The sequence below is a fragment of the Notechis scutatus genome, chromosome 1 (genome assembly GCF_049901735.1).
Source record: "Notechis scutatus isolate UNSWTSFEM ecotype Mainland chromosome 1, rNotScu1.2, whole genome shotgun sequence".
Lineage (NCBI taxonomy): Eukaryota > Metazoa > Chordata > Lepidosauria > Squamata > Elapidae > Notechis > Notechis scutatus.
In genome coordinates, this window is record NC_142009.1 from 133,678,780 (window position 1) to 133,693,195 (window position 14,416).

Below are 14,416 nucleotides of genomic sequence, written 5' to 3' on the forward strand. Positions count from 1 at the left end.
AATTTTTTTTTTTTTTTTTTTTTTTTTTTTTAATTGGAATGAGCTTGACAAATAGATAATTTTAACAATTCGACTTGCTTAGCCTGGAGAGACAATGGTTTCTATAGTAATGAAGAAATTGTATTTATGGAAAAACATTATATGTGAGTGAGAGGGGAAATGGTTATAAGTCCATTTTCAAGCAGTGACTTGCATTCATGAAGACTGGAAAAAGTGCACTGCCGATAAGAAATTTGTGTCATGAATAGAAAGAGGTAAACTAGAGGAAGGAAGGCCTAAAAAAGATTGTCAAAACGGATGCACTCAGGCATTGCAAAATATAATCTATTTCTTTTTCTGAAATAAACTAAAGAACTGGAATAAGGCAGATATATTGCATAACTTTTGAAAGACAGGAAACTTTGTGTATATGTTGCATCAATATAGTTGAAGATTAGTTGACCTCTGAAATTTCCCCCCAAGTACTAGGAAATATTATTTTTCTGCTCTAATACTCAAGAGATGCTATTATTATGTGACCAAAGTCAAGTACAGTGAAGGTTGAGTAATTTCTAAGAGCTTCAGAATACTCTGTTTAAGATATAGCAACTTCAGTATGAAACACAAATAAGCTGAAAAATTCTAGTTCCCCAAGATTGCTGTCAAATGCTCAAATATGTCCCACTGAAGAAAATGAGGCCAACTTCTGAGTGACTGTACATCAATCAATCAATCAACCAATCAGAATAGAGCTGGAAGGGACCTTGGAGGACTTGTAGTCCAACTCTCAAGCAGGAGACCTTATACAATTTTATACAAATGGTTGTCTCAAACAGATATAGAAGCCTTCATTAAATTGTTGCAATCTAGGTGTGGTTTTCTATCATTCTGGCCATCCACAGAACTCTATCAAATAAGTGTGGTATAAATGTGTGTGATAAATACTTTGTGTGTGGTAAACACTCAAATGATCTTGGGAGTAAAGTTGCTAGGTAAAGCTAAATGGCAACATCATTAATATTTGGAGATGAAAGCATCAGGACATAGGAGGATTGTAGGCTAAGGTAAACAAAAGCTGGTAAGAAACAGCATGGACATTGTGGGGCCCTTGGTGCTCTCTGAGCTTGGTGGTTTTCTTGCAGATGTTTCATCAGTGGACTAATGATGTTACTTAGTTGGGTAATGAAATGGCTGCAAGAAAGCAACCAAGCTCAGAGGGCACTAAAGACCCACAGAGTTTAACCCCGAGCTACAAATATTCTCCTCAATTGGTAGTGTAGACATTTTTATGCTATCAGGAATTGAACTCTACTCAGAAGGAACTTCACCTTTTTCTAGGAGATTATATCTGAAACTATCCAGAGAATTTTTCCAGAGGCAAATATAAATTATATAAATAAATGACTCAATAACATGCTAATTAATTACCATAAAACTATACCATGCATAATGTAATATTTTCAGTTTCTCATCCAGAACATAAGACTTCTTGGGTGCCATCCTTTGAAAAAGAAAGAAGAAACAAGCTGGTAACAAATTTATAAGCCCAATCAAGTTATAAAGAAAACTATATGTGCAGTATTACACACCTGTACAGATGTATCTTTTTTACTGATGAGGAATGTAGAGGATGTCATTTGACCAATAAGTAGATCTTGATCTTTTGCCACACAACAGATCAAGATAAATCTATGTTTTATGTGCCCATGAATTAAGACCTATTCTAGGAAGATTCCTCCCCTTTTTTTGGCTTGGTACTCTGAATACTACTTGCTGGCTAAATTTAGCTATCTTTTAATTTTCCACAAGGCCCCTCACATAGCTTGTCCTGGGAAAATGCAAGGATGCCTAGACATAGCCAGCCCACACTACTCAAGAGTTCTGTCCCTGTGATTTGGTAAATTCAGTTACAAACATCTCTTTGTTCACAAACTAGAGCCCTGGCCTTTCTGAAAGTGTTCCTGGCTAAGCAGCACTCTCATGACCTAACCTTATTTCAGAACAGACAAGGGGAAGAATTGTGTTTATTGGTAGGCATTCAGATTTGTTGAGTTCACAAGAGACACTGAACCACAATCAAATCCGTCATATTTTTTGCCTAATTTGCTCTATGATCCAAATGTATAGTTTGCACGTCATTTGGATTCAGAAAATGAGCTTTTTCCCATAAACCATAGTTACCATAAGAACCCAGCCATTATTCAGATGTTTATTTGTAGCAATTATGCAATTATAGGTTGAATTGAATTCTGCTTTGTTTCTAGAGCCAACTCAGAAGTCCCGATTCTCACAAGTTTCTAAAGAAAGATCAACCTTTGGCCAGAGGGGAAAAAAATCTAACTATTAATGAGTAAAAATCTGTCAGTACATCTTTATATATATATGTTAGGAATGTAAGTCACCTAACAGTTGGGTTGGAAAATAAAACCAGGATATACATTTTAATACTGTCTCTTTAAGGGAATGCTAAAATTGTAATTGGGTGTGGTTCCTCAAACGGCCATAAGATGGAGCCAGATACCTGGGTTGTTTAGTACTTCTCCTGCTGAGAGTGTTGCCGTTCCCACATTTTCCCCTATTGACTGATCATAGTTCTTCTTGGATTTGATGTAAGCCTGTTACTGAACTGTTTTTGATACTGGACTTTGATATTGGAATTATCCCTGGACTGAAAACTGACTGCTTTAACCGTGAATGACTTGGACTGTTTGTTGAACTTTGCTTAACGGCTTTTACTGGAAGTAAAAAACCTACATTTTACAATAGAGTGTATCTGTGTGCTAGTTGTGTGTTATTCTTCACTACTCTCACTACGTCTCCCTGTGTGCGCTCATTCTCCTAACGGGGAATTACCTCAACACTGGTTATGGGCCCAGGCCATACCAGGCTCAGATAACTGAGAGTTGGTGTGAATGCACAGTACTGTATACAGACAGCTGTTTACTGTTTAATTGTGGGTTACTGTCCTGGTAAAGATGGCACAAGACACTTCAACAAGTCTATCACTTATAACCTGGTTGGATGGAATAAACTATGTTTCCTGGTCTATGAAGTGCAGTCTACTTCTGCGTAGAGAAGGGTTATGGAATACAGTTCAAGATCCACTGGATGTAAATGCTTGGGATCCAGATAATGAGGACGATGCCAAGAAGTTAGCTGACTTTAAACGGAACAACGAACGAGCTCTTTGTATAATTGGACTAACACTGAGTGACCACCAGCTAGTCCATATTCGTGGAGAAGAGTCTGCTGCTAAGTGTTGGGAGAATTTGAGGATTTATGTTCGTGACAGTGTAGGTGCACACATACATCTTACACGTAAACTGTTTAGAGCACTTCTTCTGAAAGGTGGAGATATGTTAGCTCATTTGAACTTCATGAAAATAACTTTTCAAGAGCTACACAAAAAGGAACTGATATTTTCAGAGCTGTATCAGGTTTAAATCATTCTTTCCTCATTGGATGAAAGTTATGATGATTACGTATCTTCACTGGAAGTCCTGACCAAAGATGAATTAACATTGACTGACATAACCAGAAGGTTGTTAGAAGAAGCAAGAAGACGACTGGATAGGGACCAACTGAGGAAGGAACAATCACAAGAAGAGGATTTGTGTTCAACTGCCTATACCAGGGGTGGGCAAACTTTTTGGCTTGGGGGCCGCATTGACTTTTAAAATTTGACAGACGGGCCGGGTCAGCACAAGATTTTTTGGGAATCACCCCCACCCTTCCCCCTCTTCTCCTTCCCCTCCCCTCGGAGGCCCCTGAGTCAGGAGTTGCTACCGCCGCGCGCTCCACGGCTCCAGTCCCGTGTTGCCTCGGGAAGGGAAAGGCAAAAGGAAGAGCCGCAGCGATGCTTTGCAACGGCAGCAGCAGCACCGTGAGGCTCAGGCTCAGCGGCTCCTGGTTTTGCCTTTTCCTTCCCAAGGCAACGCGGGACTGGAGCCACGCGAGCTGCGCGGCGCGAAACTCCTGACAGCCCCAGCCAGACACCTGAGTGGAGCCGGGCGGAACTGCCTGTTGCTGCTGCCGGAGCACCGCTGGGTCACCTCCTCCAAGCAGCCCGCCTGCCCGCCGGGCTTCCCTCCGCCGCGTGGCTCGGGGCCAGGCACGAGCGCCGCGAGTTAAAAGGAAGCCGAAAGTTGCTGGGAAGTTGCTCGGGTTTCCGGCTTCCAGGCTTAAACTTTGCACAGGCAAAGTTTGCAGGCAGGAGCGTCTTCCCGCCAAGGAGTGGGAAGGATTCGCCCGGCGGGCGGGCGGGCTGCTTGGAGGAGGCGACCGCGGCTCCGGGTTTCCCCTCGCCCCAGCGGCTCAGGGCCAAGCGCCCGCGAGGAAAAAGGAAGCCGCAAGTTGCTGGGAAGTTGCTCGGGTGCTGGGAGCAGGCTTTTAAAGTGCCGCCTGAGCAGGACCGCCAAGCCGGAACGAGGCACCAAGGCAGGGCAAGGCTCCACCAGCAGTGGCCTAGCTTTAGGTGGCTCCAAGCAGCCCGCTCCAGCAGCCCACCCGCCCGCCGGGCGGAACCTTCCCGCTCCTCGGCCGGAAGACGCCTCCCGCCTGCAAACTTTGCCTTTGCAAAGTTTAAGCCTGGAAGCCCCGGAAAAAAAGGGGGATCGGTGGGGACTCACCTTCGGAGAGGTCGCACTCGAAGGTGATTTTGAACTCCCAGCCGAGGCCTTTGCAAAGTTCTTCTTTTCTTTCCTACCCCGAGAGTGCTCCACACTGTTTTGCGGCCCAGCTATTTTTTTTCAGGGGCGGGCCGCATTGGACAGACCAACGGGCCAGATGTGGCCCGCGGGCCGTAGTTTGCCCACCCCTGGCCTATACTGTTAGGAAATGTTTTTCTTGTGGGGCTAGGGGACATATAGCTAGATTATGTAAGAAGGGAAAAAGACAGAATACTAGTAATCACCAGAAGGCCAAAAAGAATGTTAGTTTAGATACGTCTAGCAATTCAACTGTAAACCATGATTTGTGGGTTGTTGATAGTGGAGCATCGCAGTGCATTACTAAAAATAGAGAGAGGTTTGTAAAGATGTCTATGAGTAAGCAACATGTATCATTGGCAAATGGATGGAAGATGAAAGCGTCTGGTGAAGGTACTACATATTATTCCAGTGTAAATGAGCATTTAAGTATGTTATATGTACCTAAACTGAAATTTAATTTATTATCAGTAAGGGCTTTAGTTAATCTTGGTTATGTAGTAACCTTTAGGGGAGATAACTGTATAATAGAGAGGGGGTAAAAGTGTTACTGCTACTTTAGAGAATGATTTATATGTGATACATGATGACCAGTTGCAGATGGCTAACTCAGTTTATAACAATGTTAAGCCACATGATGAATGTATGCATTTACTGCATAGACGTCTGGGGCACATTAATTTCAAAATGCTTTAACCGTGAATGACTTGGACTGTTTGTTGAACTTTGCTTAACGGTTTTTACTGGAAGTAAAAACCTACATTTTACTATACAGCATATCTGTGTGCTAGTTGTGTTATTCTTCACTACTCTCACTACGTCTCCCTGTGTGCGCTCATTCTCCTAACGGGGAATTACCTCAACACTATATGGTTATGTATTTTTGATCAGCCTAATATTTGGTATCACTTATCCTTTCTCCAACTCTCATTCTCATGGTTTCTTCCCCATCCCTTCCTATTTCCCTTCCTTTGTTCCTCTGAAATCTCTGTTCTTACATTTATAAAGTAATTTCCCTGTCCGTGTTTTTTCTGTTTTCAAAAATTTAACATATGTACCCTAGTCATCAAATTTTATTTTGCCAGTAGGTAAATCAAACAACCCTGGATGAATCTCAGATGTGGGTCGGTGTAATCATACGTGAGTGCTGTTGGCATTTCCCAGAAAGCTCCACCATTTACACTGTAAGATACTTTAGATCAGGGCTGTCGAACTCCCAGCCCGCAGGCCTGATGTTTCACGTGCTGGCCACGCCTTTGCCTGGTTTTGCGAAGGGGAAAAAGTACCGATACGTCACAACACTGAGAAATCATTCTGAAAGAGTATCTGATCAAAGGTCACCCAGGAAACTGTAGCAGAGAAGGAGCCGACTTGCATAGTGCACTTCTATTGCAATTCCACTTCTGTTGAACTATGTTCAACAATGCTTCGAACTATTAAACTTTTGAGAATAATTTAGAGAAAGAAAGCGATGTTTTACTTAAACGCAATATATCCTTATTTCCAGTCTCTTATAAATCTCCCCTCAGGGTTAAATATTTGTTATAAAAACTAATAAAACATTGTAATTTAACTTTATCTTTTTCCTGGCACAAAGTGAACAATAGCTGTGTTTTATCAAAGTCACATTGCAATTCAAGTTATAAACATTTAAACAGAAAGATAAGTTATATACTGGTTAATTGGAAAAATGGTAGAAATACATGTTTGAATGGAATGTGATAGAATTGATAGAATTTCTCAATTACTGGCAGTTTCTGAACTGGTTGTAAGGAACTGGACAGGGTGCAATTATGATGCCTGAAAGCTGAGAGTATGTATAGGTTAAAAGAAAAAGAAAAAACCTTGTGTATTTGGATTATTAGGGGATACAATAGAACCTCGGGTTGTAAATGCTTCTGTTCGCGAACAAATTGGGTGGAGAACAAAAAATCCACCCAATTTTTGAATCAGGTCACGATCAAAAAAATCAGGTGGCAAACAAAATCGCCATGGAAAGATTCCCTTTCCATGCCAATTTCCCCTTCGCCACCATTTTTTTGACTGCGCACATGCGCAATCGGTTGTGCTTCTGGACATGACAAATCGGGTTGCAACTGGAGTCCAGGAATGGATTACGGTCGCGAACTGAGGCTCCATTGTATTTGGTATGAGTGGGAAAAGTTGCTAGCAGATTTTAAAAGCAAATTTGATTGCATTGTTATATATCCATGCAGTCTGATGGATGTAGATTCAATTACAGTTTATATAAAATAGCAAGAAATGTGTATTTGAGAATGCAGAAGAAAATTATTGTTGTTTGTTGATAACACCAAAAACCAAAATAACAGGCTTTCCAAAAACAGAGTTGAAAACCTTTATTAGAAATGAATTAGAAATAATTATACTGTCATTTCATAAATTACAGAATGATGAAAACAATCACCCTAATAGCTATTTTGGATATTTTTTTACATCGTCAACTAGTTTGCCTTTTGTTTAGGGTGTCATCTATAAACTGGAGAGCAATTTCTCTCAATTCATACATCCAGGAAATATCTTTTCAACATAAATTAACATTCTTTCTTATTAATTATGAAAGCAATGTTGAGCCATTCCAATAGTATTTATATTCTACAGTGTATATGTTGCAGGGAAGAAATATTGATGCATAGTACATATTGGAAAATGAAAAATAATTGCTATTTTTTCTAATAAAATTTACACATACATAGGAGGATACTTTTTTAAAAAGAAAAGTTGTTATACATTTTTATTGGGGGAGCCATGTTTCCAAAGTGTCTTGGAGAGCATACTTTGAACTTTCTATGTGTGCCAATGCTGCTATTGATTAAAGCAGCCTATTACTTTTCAGACTGTTGGAAGAAATGTTCATCTGGGTGCAGTTCCAAGCGGGAAGAAAGACACTGGAAACATGGAGGCTGTTTGGAAGGATGGTTTAATGGTGAAGCAGAACCACCAAGCATGTGTGATTCTGGGTAGCACACCACATGGAATGGAGATATAGATAGATAGATAGATAGATAGATAGATAGATAGATAGATAGATAGATAGATAGATAGATAGATGATAGATAGATAGATAGATAGATAGATAGATAGATAGATAGATAGATAGATAGATAGATAGATAGATTTATACCCTCTCTTGGACTTGGAACTGGAGCTTCCTGTTCTTGTGAAATAAATGTATTCTATTGGTTGTCAGACTCCCAGGGGGCGGGGGTCTTAGCTAATTTTGTAGGCTGTCCGTGTCCCAGGCTTGGTTGAATCTTGCTGGGTGATGATGTAATGAAGTGGGTTGTGTTCTGAAAGGGTGCTGGGCAATTCTTATTATGGCTTAATGGCTTTGTCCTAGTTTGGATTTTGAGTGAGGGCTAATCCTATCACCCTGGAGCTTAAAGCCTTTTGTCTTGTAGATAGAATGGCCCAGTCTTTCTGGGGCTTATTAACATAAGTGGTGGCTGCTTTCCAAGAGCAGATTTCTCCTTTTCTTATCCAGGGAGGTATAATATTCTGCAGGGGTGTGATTCAACTGGTATAACAACCAGTTCGGTGAGCATGCAATCCACATTTTAAAAAGCCCATTTTCAACTCTTCAACTGCAGCCCCTATGAATAAAACAGCTGAGGCGTGGCAAACTGCTTTGCCCTGCCAATTAGCTGTGCTCTACAAACAGGAAATAAAGCACAGGAAAGAGCAGAGGTGGGGTGGCGGGCCCACAGCAAACCAGGTCAGAGCCAGCTGATTGTCAGAACAAGGGGTTCGCCCGAACCAGGAGAATCCCATCCCTGAGATTCTGCCTTTTTAATATTTTCTAGAATATTTCATTCTTCTAGGAGAGGGGTGGGTGGTAACCTTCTACAAGACAAATCTGAAAAAAATGCTATTATCACTTTAATGAGTCATTGGCATAAAGCAGTCGTCTCTTTTTTTCAGACCCATTTGGGAATATGACAAGAAAAAGAAAAGACATGGGTGATTTCATTAGAAGTGCTGCTTCTGTGTTATGTTCAGAGCATGCCCAGCCATAATAATTTAGAATTTCAAAAGTTGTATTGACTTAGCTTTAAACAAGTTTTCAATGTTGGAGTCTTTCTGGCAAAGAGTAAAAACAAACAGCAAGAAACACAAATTTCTAGTGTTATCAGTTTTGCATCTTAGCCATATGGACAGAACAAAGTTAGGACATTAACACAATCAATATCCAAATCTTCCCTGGTACAAAATTCTCTTCAATCCCAGGGGACTAATAAAAAGAAACAATGTTTTATATTATTTAAATCCCCTTCAATATTTATTATGAAATTTTAAGTGAGAAAGAATATTATTTTTATCATGAAATCAAAGCAATATATAGCAGGATCCCCAACAGTTCAAGTTGCATTCAAAGAACATGACAACAGATAAATACACCTAGCATGTATATTTTAATATAATCTATTTACTTGTGGAAAAGTGAAGAATTCTAAGTGTCGAAATACACCACAAAGATTGAGTTTGGCTTAGCCATGGATGTGCATCCCCACAAAGTAAACATGGTAATAAGTACCAATATTTTCCTTATATACTCATCCCCATTAAGCAGCCCCTTGAACTTTTAACCAAAATACCATAAAAATGTGGATCAGCTTATCTGTCAGTGATATATTTTCCACAATATTTTGTTTAAAAATTCAAGGGTCAGTTTATCCACAGACAGCAGTCATAATAAACTTGGTCACTGTTAACTTCAGTTAGGTTTTTTTTACACTTACTGTGTTGTACAAACCCAATTTTGGCTAGCTTATGCTTTGATATATTGTTTGAATCCAGAAAATGGGTTAATTCAGAATCCAAGTTAAGCATGTGTAGGGAATGCAGCTTCTATCATCTTCACACCACCCAGACCAATAATATAATTTCAGACATGCCCGAAAATCAAATGTATATGCTGTTGTAAAACTGTTTTAACTCTCAATTCTAAAGGCAAATGATACTGCTACATTGATTTAAAACACAACAGTGATTCTATGGCACCAGATCTGTTTATACTAATATCCAAAGTCAACATATGGGATGGGTCTAGTGTGTGTGATTTTCCTTCTCCTAACTCAAAGTATACAATGTGTGGGTGGGTGGGTGTTTGTAAAAGCTTTCTGAAACATCTGTTTTGGAGCAGAGAAAGTATGATCAGTCTGTAACATTTAAAAAGCTGTATCTGCATTTAACATTTGACAAACTTGGTTGCAAATATTCTTTCATTCTTTTAATGATTGTAGCCCTCCTAGAGAGTTTTTTCTTTAGCTATAGTCAACAGCCAATTTTGTTTCCAAAAATGTCTCCCCAATTATCTTTTTTCCCCCCTCTTATCTTGCAGAAACCTTGCATTGTTGCCAAGTTACAAAATCTGTTTTCCTGCCTACCTCTTTGATGGTTCAACAATTCTCTGCTTCATTTACTGCCAAACAACAACCGAATACCTGCCCCTATGTAACAATCCTGAATGTCAAACGACTTTGCACAGAATGAAAGGCTGAATTTTGTGTTATGTTCCCCCCCCCCTTAAGGCATAATCTTAGTAGTCACAATTACCTTTTGTGGGCCTGGAAACAAAGTAGGGTTGTGCCTGGCTAGTGTTTGTGTGGTAAATCTCTAGGAAATACCAGAGTGTTGGTAGGCTAGTTGAAAGTTGAAAAACATCCCCAAAGAAAGCCGTGGCAAGCCGCTTCAGTGCTGTTGTTAAGAAAACTGCATGGCGGTGTTGATAAAGTCATCAGAAATCAACCTTAACTTTATAAGTCCTGTGAATTGGCGATTCATGTTATTACAATTGGAACAGATGGGCTTTGCTAGAAAATTTATTCAAGCAATAGAAGTTATATATCATAAGCAAACGGCAAAGGTAATGATAGAGGGAGAACTGACAGGCTTTATCGATATAAGAAAAGGAACAAGACAAGGGTGCCCACTATCACCTCTATTGTTTGTGTTAACCTTGGAAGTGCTAAACAGAAATATTAGAGAAGAAAAGGATATAAAAGGGATGAAAATTAAACAGGAAGAATTTAAGTTGCAAGCATTCCCAGATGATCTGGTTTTCATTTTAGAAGACCCACTAGAAACAGCATCAAAATTGATAGAAAAGATAGAGGCATATGGGAAAGTGGCTGGTTTGAAAATAAACAACGATAAGACAAAGATCTTGACAAAGAATATACTATCAAGACAAAAGGAAGAACTGGCAGATCTATTGAAAATTCAGGTCACGAATAAGATTAAGTACTTGGAGATACATTTGACAGCAAGATGCAGTACACTAAAAGAGAATAATTATATCAAACTTAAGCAGCAGATAGCGCTAGATTTGGCGAAATGGGAAAATTTACAACTGTCATTAATAGGGAGAATATCAACAATCAAGATGAATATACTACCCAGAATTTTATATTTGTTCCAAACAATTCCAATTAGGCTTGGAAAATATTACTTTGAAGATTTAAATAAAATCGTGTTGAAATATATATGGCAAGGAAAGAAAGCGAGAATAAAGCTAAAGCTTTTGCAAGATGCTAGAATAAGTGGAGGATTTGGTTTGCCTAATTGGGAGTTGTATTACCAAGCTACAAATTTGATGTGGGTTAAGGAATGAATAACATTAAGAAACACTAGATTGTTGACATTAGAAGGACATGATCTATTGTTGGGATGGCATGCTTTTCTATGGTATAAAGGAACTAAAACACAGGAGTATTTTAGAAGACATTATATATGGGAGTCTCTGTGGTTAAACTGGGAGAAGACTAAAAGACAATGCTATTTGAAAATTCCAGTCTGGCTATCAACTATTGAAGCATTTTCTTATCCTATAATATATAAAAAGGAACAAACAGTTAGATATGGTGAAATATTGAATGAAAAAGATGAACTTAAATCTATACAAAAATTAGAGGAACAAGGTATAAAGATGAATTGGTTTTCACATGCGCAAATACATTCAAGGTATGATAAAGACTCTAAAACAGAAGGTTTCTATGATAAACTGACTGATTTAGATAAGATTTTGACAGGTACTGATGAAAAGGTGATTAAAAACTGTATGGATATTTATTAGAAATTAAACTAGAAGAAGAACAAATTAAAGAAACTATGATTGCTTGGGGGAAGAATTTTGGAAATGGGATTAATCTAGAGAAATGGCAAAAATTGTGGTTTCAAAATTATAAAATGACAATGTCAACAACATATAAAGAAAATTTGTATAAGATGTTTTATAGGTGGTACTTCCCCCCGACAAGAATAGCAAGAATGTTCAAGAACAAATCAGAAAAATGTTGGAAATGTCATCAGACACCTGGCTCATATTACCATATGTTGTGGACTTGTGCGGATGCTAAAAAATATTGGACTAAAATCCACACGTGGTTGGAAAAAATGACAAAAAAGCATATAGATTTGAAACCAGAAATATTTTTATTGGGAATTTTACCTGAAATATATAGTAAAGACTTGAAATACCTGATTGTAAATGTATTAACAGCGGCTAGGATTGTATTTGCTAAAAATTGGAAAAATGAGAAAATACCATCACAGGAGGAAATCATTAAGAAAATATTGGAATGTGCTGAAATGAGAAGATTGACATTTGAAATCAGAGAACAAGATGATAAACAATTTTATAAAATCTGGGATCTATTTTATCAATGGTTAGAAAATAAAACATGGTAATGAAATATGTAGATTCTTAGAAAATAATAAATATATAAAGATGTATTCTTTTCTTATTACATCTACAAAATGATTGTAGGATAGATTTGAGATGATAATATGAACGGTCACAAAACAATTTAAGTAAAATATGATTATTTCGTAAAACATGAATGAATAAAAGTATAGTCAAATGATTGATTAACAATGATATTAATGTATTTAATACTTGATTGAAAATATGACAATATATACAATGTAATTGTAATTGAAGACTACGAAATGGAAGTACAAAACAATCTGTAAACCAACCGGCACACTGTATGTATATATATATATATATATATGGAAGATGGCTTGATGTTTTCATGTTTTGTTTGTCTATGTTCGTCTTAAAAACCAATAAAAATTAAAAAAAAGAAAGAAAGAAATCAACCTTGACTTGAAAAAGACTTTATTCTTTTTACGTATAACTTTAATTTGGCTTTCTTTTTGACACAATTTAAAGAAAGAGTTTCTCATTTAGGGAAATCAGTCTTTTTTTAAAAATATATATAAATATGATAAGGGTTGTTTGTTTTTTTCAAGTTCCTACAATGCTTTTAGTAAATCCAGTGATTTGTTTGCCCAACTTGTGTATTTTTAAAAAATGTTTTCATAATCAGATTTTAATTTGAAGAGCCTTGACAAAGAACGTATTCCAGGCATTTGGGGCTTCACCACCTCTGTTTTTTTTTTTTTCCATCATCTTTTTTTTTTTTTAAACCAATTTTTATTGATTTTCTACAAACAGACAAGACAAACAAAACATCAAAACATCAACTCTCTTATGTACATACAGTGTGTCAGTTGGTTCATCAGTTTTGTGCATTCATTTCATAGTCTCAATTGCAGTTACATTACATAACAACTCATATTGTCAATCCAAACTCATATATCCTAATATCACTATTAATAAATCATTTGGCTATACTTTTAATCATTCATATTTTATGAGAGAACAAAACTTTAAGCCGTTTATTCTATAACAAATCATATAGTCATACCAAATCTATCCTAAAAACACTTTATAGATATAATGTCAAATAACATAGGCAAAAGAAAAGATAAAAGTATTCCTTGCTATCTAACTTTCTAAATATTCTATTATCGTATTTTGTCATCTAACCACTGATAAAAAAAAGATCCCAAATTTCATAAAATTGTTTATCCTCTTGCTCTCTAATTTCAAATGTCAATCTACTCATCTCAGCACATTCCAACATTTTCTTAATAATTTCTTCCTGTGATGGTGTTTTCTCATTCTTCCAGTTTTTAGCAAATACAATCCTAGCTGCTGTTAACACATTTACAATCAGGTATTTCAAATCTTTACTATATGTATCTGGTAAGATTCCCAATAAAAAGAACTCAGGTTTCAAATCTATACGTTTTTTTGTCATTTTTCCAACCACATGCAATTTTAGTCCAATATTTTTAGCTTCTCACAAGTCCACCACATATGGTAATATGAGCCAGGTATCTGATGACATTTCCAGCATTTTGCAGATTTGTTCTTGAACATTCTTGCTATTCTTGTCGGGGGAAAGTGCCACCTGTAAAACATCTTATACAAATTTTCCTTATATGCTGTTGACATTGTCATTTTATAATTTTGAGACCACAATTTTTGCCATTTCTCTAAATCAATCCCATATCCAAAATTCTTCCCCAAACAATCATAGTTTCTTTAACTTGTTCTTCTTCTAATTTAATTCCCAATAAATAACCATATAATTTTTTATCACCTTCTCATCAGTACCCATCAAAATCTTATCTAGATCAGTCTGTTTATCATAGAATCCTGTTTTAAAATCTTCATCATACCTTGAATGTATTTGCGCATATGAAAACCAATTCATCTTTATACCTTGTTCCTCTAAACTTTGTATTGATTTAAGTTCACCTTTTCATCCAATAGTTCCCCATATCTAACTGTTTGTTCCTTCTTATAAATTATAGGATAGGAAAATGCTTCAATAGTCGATAACCAAACTGGAATTTTC